This window comes from Pelodiscus sinensis, chromosome 13 (genome assembly GCF_049634645.1).
Source record: "Pelodiscus sinensis isolate JC-2024 chromosome 13, ASM4963464v1, whole genome shotgun sequence".
Taxonomy (NCBI): domain Eukaryota; kingdom Metazoa; phylum Chordata; order Testudines; family Trionychidae; genus Pelodiscus; species Pelodiscus sinensis.
This window is the reverse complement of record NC_134723.1, coordinates 36,173,468-36,183,325: the sequence shown is the minus strand read 5'-3', so window position 1 is coordinate 36,183,325 and position 9,858 is coordinate 36,173,468. Positions and strand designations below refer to the sequence as shown.

At 44.1% G+C, this 9,858-nt stretch overlaps 1 long non-coding RNA gene across 1 annotated transcript in view; it reads right to left on the bottom strand.

Annotated features, from left to right (window-relative positions):
- Window positions 1-228: 228 nt before the first annotated feature.
- The window catches only part of LOC142831297 (uncharacterized), a 42,924-nt gene continuing 33,294 nt past the window's right edge, over window positions 229-9,858 (bottom strand). Inside the window, exons 2-3 of the long non-coding RNA XR_012907019.1 lie at window positions 1,813-2,006; window positions 229-654 (exon numbers count right to left, since the gene is read on the bottom strand). This is a non-coding gene — a long non-coding RNA (uncharacterized LOC142831297). The remainder of the gene's footprint in view (window positions 655-1,812; window positions 2,007-9,858) is intronic.

Sequence of the window (9,858 nt, the reverse complement as noted above, 5' to 3'; positions counted from 1 at the left end):
TCTCATGGCCCAGCTTTTGGCCTGCTTTGTTGATTATTGATTCTGTTATTTTTATTTATTTAGCATTTTTTCTAGGAGCTCCTGCTTTATTCTTTTTTAATCATTTTGTTTTCATTGTTCTTTTTAATGACATCCATACCAGCGACTTCAGTCTTTTCTTTCCTGCTTTATCAACATTTTTATTTATGATATAGTAACTTCTTCAGCTCTGTAGAAACCTATCACTTTAGTTCACCTTAAGCTTGGATGCCTTAGTGACTGTTCCTTCAAACTGAGGTAATTAACGCCAGAAACAATCTTATCCTTTAACCATGAGTCGCTTAGCTCTCTCAACTCATAAGATTCATTTTTGATCTTGGATACATATTGACCTGTCATTCCTATTAGTTGTTGTAGTTTTCAGCTGGTTACTGATGTTTTTCATACGTTCCACTCTATCTAGAGATATGTGATTCATCAAATTCTGTAACACCACATCCAGATTGACTAAAACAAGTTTATACTCACAAGTGAATGAGCTTTAATTGTCTAATCCTGTTTTTTCTTCACGCCATACAAAAAGAAGAACGTCACAGTACTGTTGCTTTTCTGACTCCATAGTCATTAGATCATTACTTGGATTGCCTCCATCCTAAACAACATTTCCTGTAATTTCTGAGAGGGAATTCAATAGGTGTCAGGGTCACACTTCATATTTATAAAGGGGTGACAGTTAATAGATGTTAAAAGCAGGTTACACTCATGAGTGGTATGGGTTACAAGTAGTTATCAGCACATTCATGAACAGTGTTACAGAGGGCATAAGCAACCTATGAACCTACTGGACTTGATAGCAATCTATAAAAATTGGTTCATTGTTCATTAAAACATCATTAATTCTACCCTTATAAACGACCAGAAGATTTACCTGGCATTGCTCAGGTCCTTAACACAAGTAATTCTTGGGGTTTTTTGGAAAATAAAATGAAAATGTGCATGCTTCATTTAAATCATGGCTCTGGGGTGGGGCTGGGAATGAGGGGGTCAGTGTCACACGTTTGCTTTATTCAGGTCTCGCACCCTGTTAGTTTACAGTGACTAGTGTGCCCCAACTGATTCGTAACGTGCCTGCCTCTGAGCCAACTGTGAAGGCCCCCAAGAGGCGAGCCTCTGACTCCTTAAGCTAGATGCCACCGAAGCACCTGCCAGTAGCAGGGAAGGGGGTCCGGGCCCACCCGCTCTCACAGATCCCGGCCCAGGGCCCTGACACTGGGAACAGAGCTCCCAATGGTAGTGAGCGGGGGCGTACCCCTAAATGCACCCACTCTCGGGCTCCACGACCCTACCGTGGACCATGCTCAACCCTGCCACCGAGCTTCCCTTTTTCCCGGAGCAGCCCTTACTGCCCCTCCATCACCCTGACTCCCCTTCCTTAGCTCTTCCGCATCCAGCCCTCCTCCCTTGGGCTACCCCTGGTCCCCTTTTATACCCCGCGCCCGTCGCAACATGGACATCATTCCCGGCACCCACCACACCAGCGGCGCCCCCCGACGCGTCGGTGTCGTCATCTCCGGCGCCCGGCGCGCCGGTGATGTCATCCCCCGTAGCTGGCCCTGTGTGCGGTTGAAGTGCCTCTGCTGCTTTCGCCCACCGTGCTTGCGTGCCTGGCCGGCCTGCCGCTTCCCCTTCAGCCTCTAGTGGTGCCTGCCTCGCCGCTGCCCAGGCTGCATCCGTGCGGGCTCCCGCCGCATCCCTGTCCCCTTGTGGGGGATAGTGGCGGGGTTGCTCCACCTCGCCACACACCTCCCTCCTTAAGTCAACCCCCATACTCACCGTTACTTCACGGCCAGTTTCGGGTATTCTTGACAAACAGTTTGCATTTTGGTTCTCTTTGCCTGGCTTATGGATGATGTCGAAATGGTAAGGCTGTAGACTCAGGTACCAATGCAGGATCCGGGTGTTTGTGTCCTTCATCGTCTGTATCCATTTCAGGGGTGCGTGGTCCATTACCAGCGTGAAGTGGTTTCCTGTAAGAAAGTAACGCAAAGTGTCGACGGCCCACTTGATGGCCAACACCTCTTTCTCTATCGTGGAGTAGTTTTTCTCTCTAAGGAACAGTTTGTGGCTCAGGTACAACACCGGGTGTTCGACTCCCCCTCTTCCTGTGCCAATACTGCTCCTAGACCCACCTCCGACGCGTCGGTCTGAAGGACAAAGTGTTTATTAAAGTCTGGTTGGCGTAGCACAGGGGCCGTTACCAAGCACTTTCTTAGCGTCTCGAATGCGTGTACCCCTTGGGGGGTCCAAACCACCCGCTGAGGTTGACCCTTTTTCGTGAGGTCCGTCAATGGGGCTGCTAATGAGGCAAAATGCTCTATGAACTGCCGGTAGTACCCGGCCAACCCTAAAAACTGCCGTACCTGCCGTTTCGTGTTTGGTCATGGGTAGTCCTGAATGGCCTGTACCTTGTCCACCAATGGTCGCAGCTGTATACCCCAGATACAACACCTCTCGCTTTCTGAAGTGGCATTTTGTTGAGTTGGCCGTCAGACCTGCCTGGATCAGTGCCTTTAGTACTGCATCCAAATGTCGTAGGTGTTCCTCCCACGACGTACTAAAGATGACGACGTCATCAATATAGGCTACTGCATACTCATGGTATTCATTAAGAACCTGGTTCATCAACCATTGGAACGTAGCTGCGGCCCCGTGGAGCCCGAATGGCATGGTTATAAACTGGTACAGCTCAAAGGGGGTTGCGAAAGCTGTCTTTTCGCGGGATTCCAGTGTCAGTGGGATTTACCAGTACCCTTTTGTTAAGTCAATTGTCAACAAGTATTTGGCCTGTCCTAACCGCTCCAGTAGCTTGTCTACCCGGGGCACTGGGTACACGTTAAACTTCGAGATGGCGTTCACCCTGCGGAAATCTATACAAAATTGTATGGTCCCGTCCTTTTTGGGTACTAGTACGATGGAGCTTCGCCAGTCACTATGTGATTCCTCCACTATGCCCCAACGGATCATATCGCGTAGCTCCTTATGCACCGCATCCCACATTTTCTGTGGTACTGGGTGAACTGCATCATGCACCTTCTGCCCCAGGTCTGTGCTGATAGCATGGCTCGTGAGGGGCGTCCTTCCTGGCCAGTTCGTCAGCCCCTTCTCAGCCTGTGTTAGTACTCCTTGTAGTTCATCCCATTGGGCGGGGGGTCAGAGCCTCCCCTATTTGGCTTGCTCTCCAAGTAACCTCTTCCTCCCCCCAGGGTCCGAATTCCACCTCCATGGCTAGCGCCTCTTTCGGGGGTGTTTCTCGGCGTACCCATCTTTTTAACAAATTCACATGGTAGATCTGACTTCGCCATCTTTTCCCTTCCACCTGCACTTCGTAGTTTACCTGCCCCACTTTTCTTAGTACCTTAAAGGGGCCCTGCCATCGGGCTAACAATCTAGAGTCCCCGGTTGGTAACAACACTAATACCGGGTCCCCTGGGTTAAATTCCCTCGCCCAAGTCCCACAATTGTACTGCCGTACTTGGGCCCCTTAGGCCCGCTGTAAGTTCTCACGGGCCCATTGGCCCAGGGTACACAGTCGGTCTCGTAGCTTAATAACGCACACTGGCAGCTGGTCACTTCTGGCTTACAACCCCTGCTTACAACCCTCCAACCGTGGTACTGGGAAACCGTTACGCTGTTCTGGATATGGGAGATAAGAAATCACCCCTTACAGCAGAAGATGTGGGACATTAGGATAAACTTTCTAACTGTCAGGGTGGTTAAACACTGGAATAAATTGCCGAGGGAGGTCGTGGAATTTCCATCACTGGAGATATTTAAAAGCAGGTTACATTAGACATCTATCAAGGATTGTCTACATGGTGCTTGATCCTGCTGTGAGGGCAGGAGACTGGACTTGATGACCTCTCGAGGGCCCTTCCAGTTCTAGTGTTCTATGATTCTATCCATATTAAACAACCAGTAAAGCAGCTGCACTGAGATAAATCACAGGTGACAGAGGGTTCATCCACCAACACTGAACATTTGCACAGGTAAAAGCTACACCAATGGTTCTAATTGCCGCATGTCCCCGTTGCAGAAATATCCATTACTTCAAGCTGCTTAATATATGCTGAATATTAATCAGAATGCAGGTGAACTTGGTTTACTAACGCTCCCAACTTTCTGGCAAAGCACATGAAATGACCCAATTGAGTAGGTTCTGTCTATTCCATCTTGCACTTTACAATAGGGGGTCATGGATTGCTTTTTTCAATGTGTATTCTGCAGGGCCAGCCCAGCTTCCTTTTCCGTCTCTGAGCTGATTTTTACTTCTGGATACAATCAGAGTGAGTGATTTATGAAATGCTCAATCATATCTCAGGGGAAGCAGGATTACTTGTATCTGGTCCTCTTTCCCATGAATACACAACTACCATATAAATGGAGGTGTCTAATCATCTCCTAGCATGCAGAGGAGAAGCCATAAATAAATTGTGGGCAAACTTTTCTCAAGATTCTCAAAGGGAATAGACCAGTCCCTACTGAAAACATTACAACCATTCAGTCTGTACCTTTTTGTTGATGACATTTTAACAGAGGGTTTGGGGAGATAAATTCTAATCCATTAAATGACCAAAGACAATTGAGGTCAATGGAAAAATTTCCATTGATTTCAATGGGCTTTTTGGATCGGGTCCCTACTGCATTGAGAATTAATATATATTGTATTCCAATCAACCTGAATCAATTTAAAACCAGACTTACTGATATTAAATAAACTTCAGATTAATAAACACACACGGTTCATAAAAGGCTGATCTCCATTTACATATTTCGGCTATTCCAACGTGCAGCGAAATCAAGCATGCATTAAACCGAGTCTGTTAAAGAGAGGCAAATCATTTGCAGAGTTGATTCTGCCCATCCAAGCAAACCTCAATCCTGTCTTTATGCAAGAAAGCCCTCGGCGTTTGAAGGACTGTTTTTGATAGAAATGCCTTTAAGTAATTAAAGTTGATCTTAACTTTGTCACACAAAAAATACAGGGAACTCTCTTTTAATACTACTGAGGAATCTGAAAAGCCTACATGGCTTCTCAATTAAACAAAGAAATGTAAACTAGAAAGTTTATGAGCCTCTGGGTACATCCCTAACCTAACAGATACACAGAAAAGCTGACCACAGTATTTCTTTTGATGATAAGGTTTTCACAATCTTTAATAAAGCAATCGTAGCTTTGCTCCGCTTAGTGAAGTGGAAGTTTAACTCTACTGAAATCAGCTGCAACATTTTTCAACTGTGTTTGGACTTCACCAGTAAAAGGTACACATTGATAATGGAAATTCTGACCAAAAAATTAAAGCGCCTCTCCAGACACTTTCTTTGCTCCTCTCCTCAGATAATCACATCTTTTATTAGAAAAAGCACAATAGAAAAGTACAGCAAGAGATATGAACAGTCCGATAGTGCCAGCAGTACTGACTCCTACAGACATTGTTTTCAGCAAGAAAAGCACAAGGGAAACTAGAACATGCACTGAATAACAGATCCACATTGCAAGCATGATCTTAACAGAAAGATATAGCCTTAAGAGCGAAAGCACTGTCCTATTTATTGAACATCCATAGCTGAAAGATGCATTTTTTTCATCTGTTCCTTTCCTCAGATAGCCTCAAAGTAAAGTATAAATGACAATCACTAGCTGTTTAAAATCTGATTCTTTCACTCACACACACCTTTTTCCCTTTAATGTGCTGAATCAAATTCTGCCATAATCTCTAATAAAGGGTCTGTGGGTTTTTTTGAATTATTTTGTCCCAAAGGCCCTCCTGCATTGCAGAATTGGTGTGTTAAATGGATTTCAGATACAGGCACCAATATTTTCCCTCACCCACTCATTTTACTACGAGGAAATAACAGAAAATGTAAACCACAGAGAAAGCTCTATTCAGTGTGCAGGGCTCAAACTCAGATTGCTTTTACAGTTTCACATGGTAAAATGGCTACACCTCAAGCCATTCACCTTACAGTGATGCTCTTGACTCTCACACCATTGCTGTCATTGTTTTGTGAGCTGTAAGTGGTGCAGCAGGCGGAGTTGTAGGAGACTGATCTTCATTGAGCATGCTGAATTGCCAGTTACATGCTGTTGTTCTTCTGTTTGAGCAGCAGTAGCCCAACCCCTGGTGCTACACCACAGTTAGTCCCTCATTAAACTGATCCTCTTTTACCAGATCAATTCACCATGGTACAGTCACATCCCATCAGATGTTGGTACTTCTGCAGTTTGTTGAGTAAGGGTTCTAGGGGCTCACTCTGGACCTTCATAGAACCATAGATTACTAGAACTGGAAGGGACCTCGAGAGGTCATCAAATCCAGTCCCTTGCTCTCCGGCAAGACCAAGAAGCATCTAGACCATCTCTGATGGATGTATACCTAACCTGCTCTTAAATATCTCCAGTGATGGAGATTCCCAATCCTCCCTAGGCAATTTGTTTCAGTGTTTAACCACCCTGACAGTTAGAAATCTTTTCCTAATGGCCAACCTCCACTGCCCTTGCTGCAATTTAAGCCCATTGCCTACTAATGGTGCCAAAAAGTGAGAAAAAGGAATCTTAGTATGGAAATATTTTAGAATTTCTATGCATGAAGACACCAAGTGCTCTGTGGTACTGAAGTCTGGTGGGAAAATCCAAATGTTGACATGACAAGACTGAGAGCTACTTTGGGGACAGAGTTAAAGAGGCCATTAGAAAATTCATATGTCAAAGGGGAGGAGACATACTTTGCATTTACTTCATTAGGTCTCCTCCCACTCCTCCTTAATTCAGTAGGGGTATGTCTACACTTGCCCCCTAGTTCGGACTAGGGAGGCAAATGGAGCACACTGAAATTGCTAACGAAGTGTGTGATTTAAATATCTCACACTTAATTAGCATATTCGCAGCTGGCCGCCATTTTGGATTCGGGATATTGTGAAATAAGTTGCCCCATGTAGATGTATTATTCCGAGAGAAAACCCTTCTCTCAGAATAACTGTTAAACCTCAGATTGAGGAATAACAGTTATTCCGAGAGAAGGGTTTTCTCTCAGAATAACGCATCTACATGGGACAACTTATTTCACAATACTCCGAATCCAAAATGGTGGCTGGACGCGAATATGCTAATTAAGTGTGGGATATTTAAATCCCGCACTTCATTAGCAATTTCAGTATGCTCCATTTGCATCTCTAGTCCGAACTAGGGAGCAAGTGTAGACATACCCTGGGAGATTTGCTAATAGCATCTGAAGGTACAATTACACAGCAGGACATGAATCTGAAGAAGTGGGTCTTTGCCCACGAAAGCTTATGCTCCAATACATCTGTTAGTCTATAAGGTGCTACAGGACTCCTTGTCGCTTTTACAGCAGTGCTAAAGTCAAATTAAGCTATGCAACTTCAGCTACATCAATTGTGTAACTTAAGTAGAAATAGCTTAATTCAACTTTTGGCGCAGTCTACATAGCAAGAAATTGAAGGAAGAACATCCTTCTTTCGACTTCCCTTACTCCACATAAAATGAGGATTACCATGAGTCAGCATAAGAAGTCCTCGGCTACGTCTACACTGGCCCCTTTTCCGAAAGGGGCATGCTAATTTTCAACTTCGTAATAGGGAAATCCGCGGGGGATTTAAATATCCCCCGTGGGATTTAAATAAAGATGTCCGCCGCTTTTTTCCGGCTTGTAGAAAAGCCGGAAAAGAGCGTCTAGACTGGCCCGATCCTCCGGAATAAAGCCCTATTCCGGAGGATCTCTTATTCCTACTTCAAAGTATATGCAACTCTTTGAATAAGAGATCCTCCGGAATAGGGCTTTATTCCGGAGGAACGGGCCAGTCTAGACGCTCTTTTCCGGCTTTTCTACAAGCCAGAAAAAAGCGGCGGACATCTTTATTTAAATCCCACGGGGGATATTTAAATCCCCCGCGGATTTCCCTATTACGAAGTTGAAAATTAGCATGCCCCTTTCAGAAAAGGGGCCAGTGTAGACGTAGCCCTCCAGTTTGACGTTATTTTGAAATAAAGGCTTGTAGTATAGACAGTGTAGTACACTATTTCAGAGTAACATCACTTATTCTGAAATAACACTGCAGTGTAGATGTACCTTGAGGGAGCTGAAGCAGGCTCAATAAGACAGTTAAGAAAAAATATGTGGAATACGAACGTATGCTTGATATTGAATTCACCTCTGCTTAGTCCCAATTATGAGAAACAATGTTTGAGGATAGTCTGGTATTGAAGTACATGCCGCATGTCAGTAATCCCACTACCTTCAAAAGGATTACTCCTAGGCTTAAATATCTCACTAAATTTGGGCCATCATCCAATATAAAGATTTCCTTGTACAGGCTGAGCCTCTCAGGTCTGATACTCTCTGGTCTGGCAACAACTGTGGTCTGATATAATTTTAGTTAGCTAGATGTCCACTTATGTGTGTGGCCATGTTTCCCACTGAGCCATAAAGTTTGTTTACATCCACCAAAACTGGCTCTCAGTGTTCTGTGTTATTTACTGTTAATTTACCCATACGTGTCTTCTAGGAGCCCAGCAAGCAGTGGAAGTGTTGGTAATGCTGTTAGACAATATTCATCTCCCTTGGTCTGCCAAATTCTCTGGTTTGGCACCAAGGTTTCATCTAAGCTTCCTGTACCATCTGGGAGAGACTCGCTACTCTGTCCTCAGCAGTGAACTGCTGCTGTAGCTGAGGGAGAAATAGCCCTCCCCTAGCCAGGTAGCTTTATGCGGGGTTCATTAAGCAGCTGTGGGGTCGTGCTCTCATGCAGCTTAGAGGGAACCTTGTTAAGCAGTGGTCAGATCCTGAGGGTGCTGGATTAGAGAGGTTCAACCTGTGATGCTTTGCCTTGAGTAGTAAAGGAGTGGTTTATAAGGGCTGAAGAACAAGTACTCTCATTGACTCAAATTGAGCACCCAGCACTTCTGAAACCAGGCCCAGGTTTTAGTTCACTCAGACAATTTTGGCTTTGTTGGGGAAACATGCATGATGTAAAATGCTAAGAGGTTACTCAAAATCCATTCACACAGGGGATCGCAATGGCCACATCTAGTGTGCATTCCTAACATTTTGACTAGAGCCTTGGTAAAGTACAGTTTTGTGCAGCAATGAACAAGCTTTCTTTAATCTCTAAATTGAAGCACTCGGCTATTAGGGAATCTCTGAGCGAGACAGAATAATGTAATCCTAAATGGGAGTTCAAAAAGAAATGCTAGGTTCCTAATAAATTCAGGGAGATGGGTGAAATAAGAAATCATTTCACTCCCTACACAGATACATCTCTTTATACACAGACAGAAATTCTCTAGCTTTGTACTAGACCTAATTAGGTTTTAAATGAGATTCCAGCACCCATAATAGCTTATTCTGATTGTTCTTTTTATATCATAAAGGCACTGAATATTCATGGTGTTCACATGATTAAGTACCAAATCAATAGAAACGGCTAGCGGACTTGTTTAAATTAATACTTTTGCTGTATAGATTTGAACTGTAAAAGTTATATCTGATGTACAGTTGAGCTTTCCTCTTTTAAGAATCAGTGGGTACTACTGGTGAGGGCTGCAAGTTTAAGATGAAGATTGTGAGGAAATGGGTAACAAAATATTAAAAGCTTTTGTGACTGGGATCTGTCATTCAAAAAGAAATGTTACAACATTCTGGAAAATGTTTTCCAGGTTCTTTCCTGTTTGAAGGTTAAGAAATAAAGTAAGAATAATAGAAGTGGAAAAAGAAAGAGGAGCGCACTAACTAGAGACTAGGAAAAAAACCAGAACCTCGAATTTACCCCTCAGCAAGGGACTCTTCTAGCACATAGAAAACA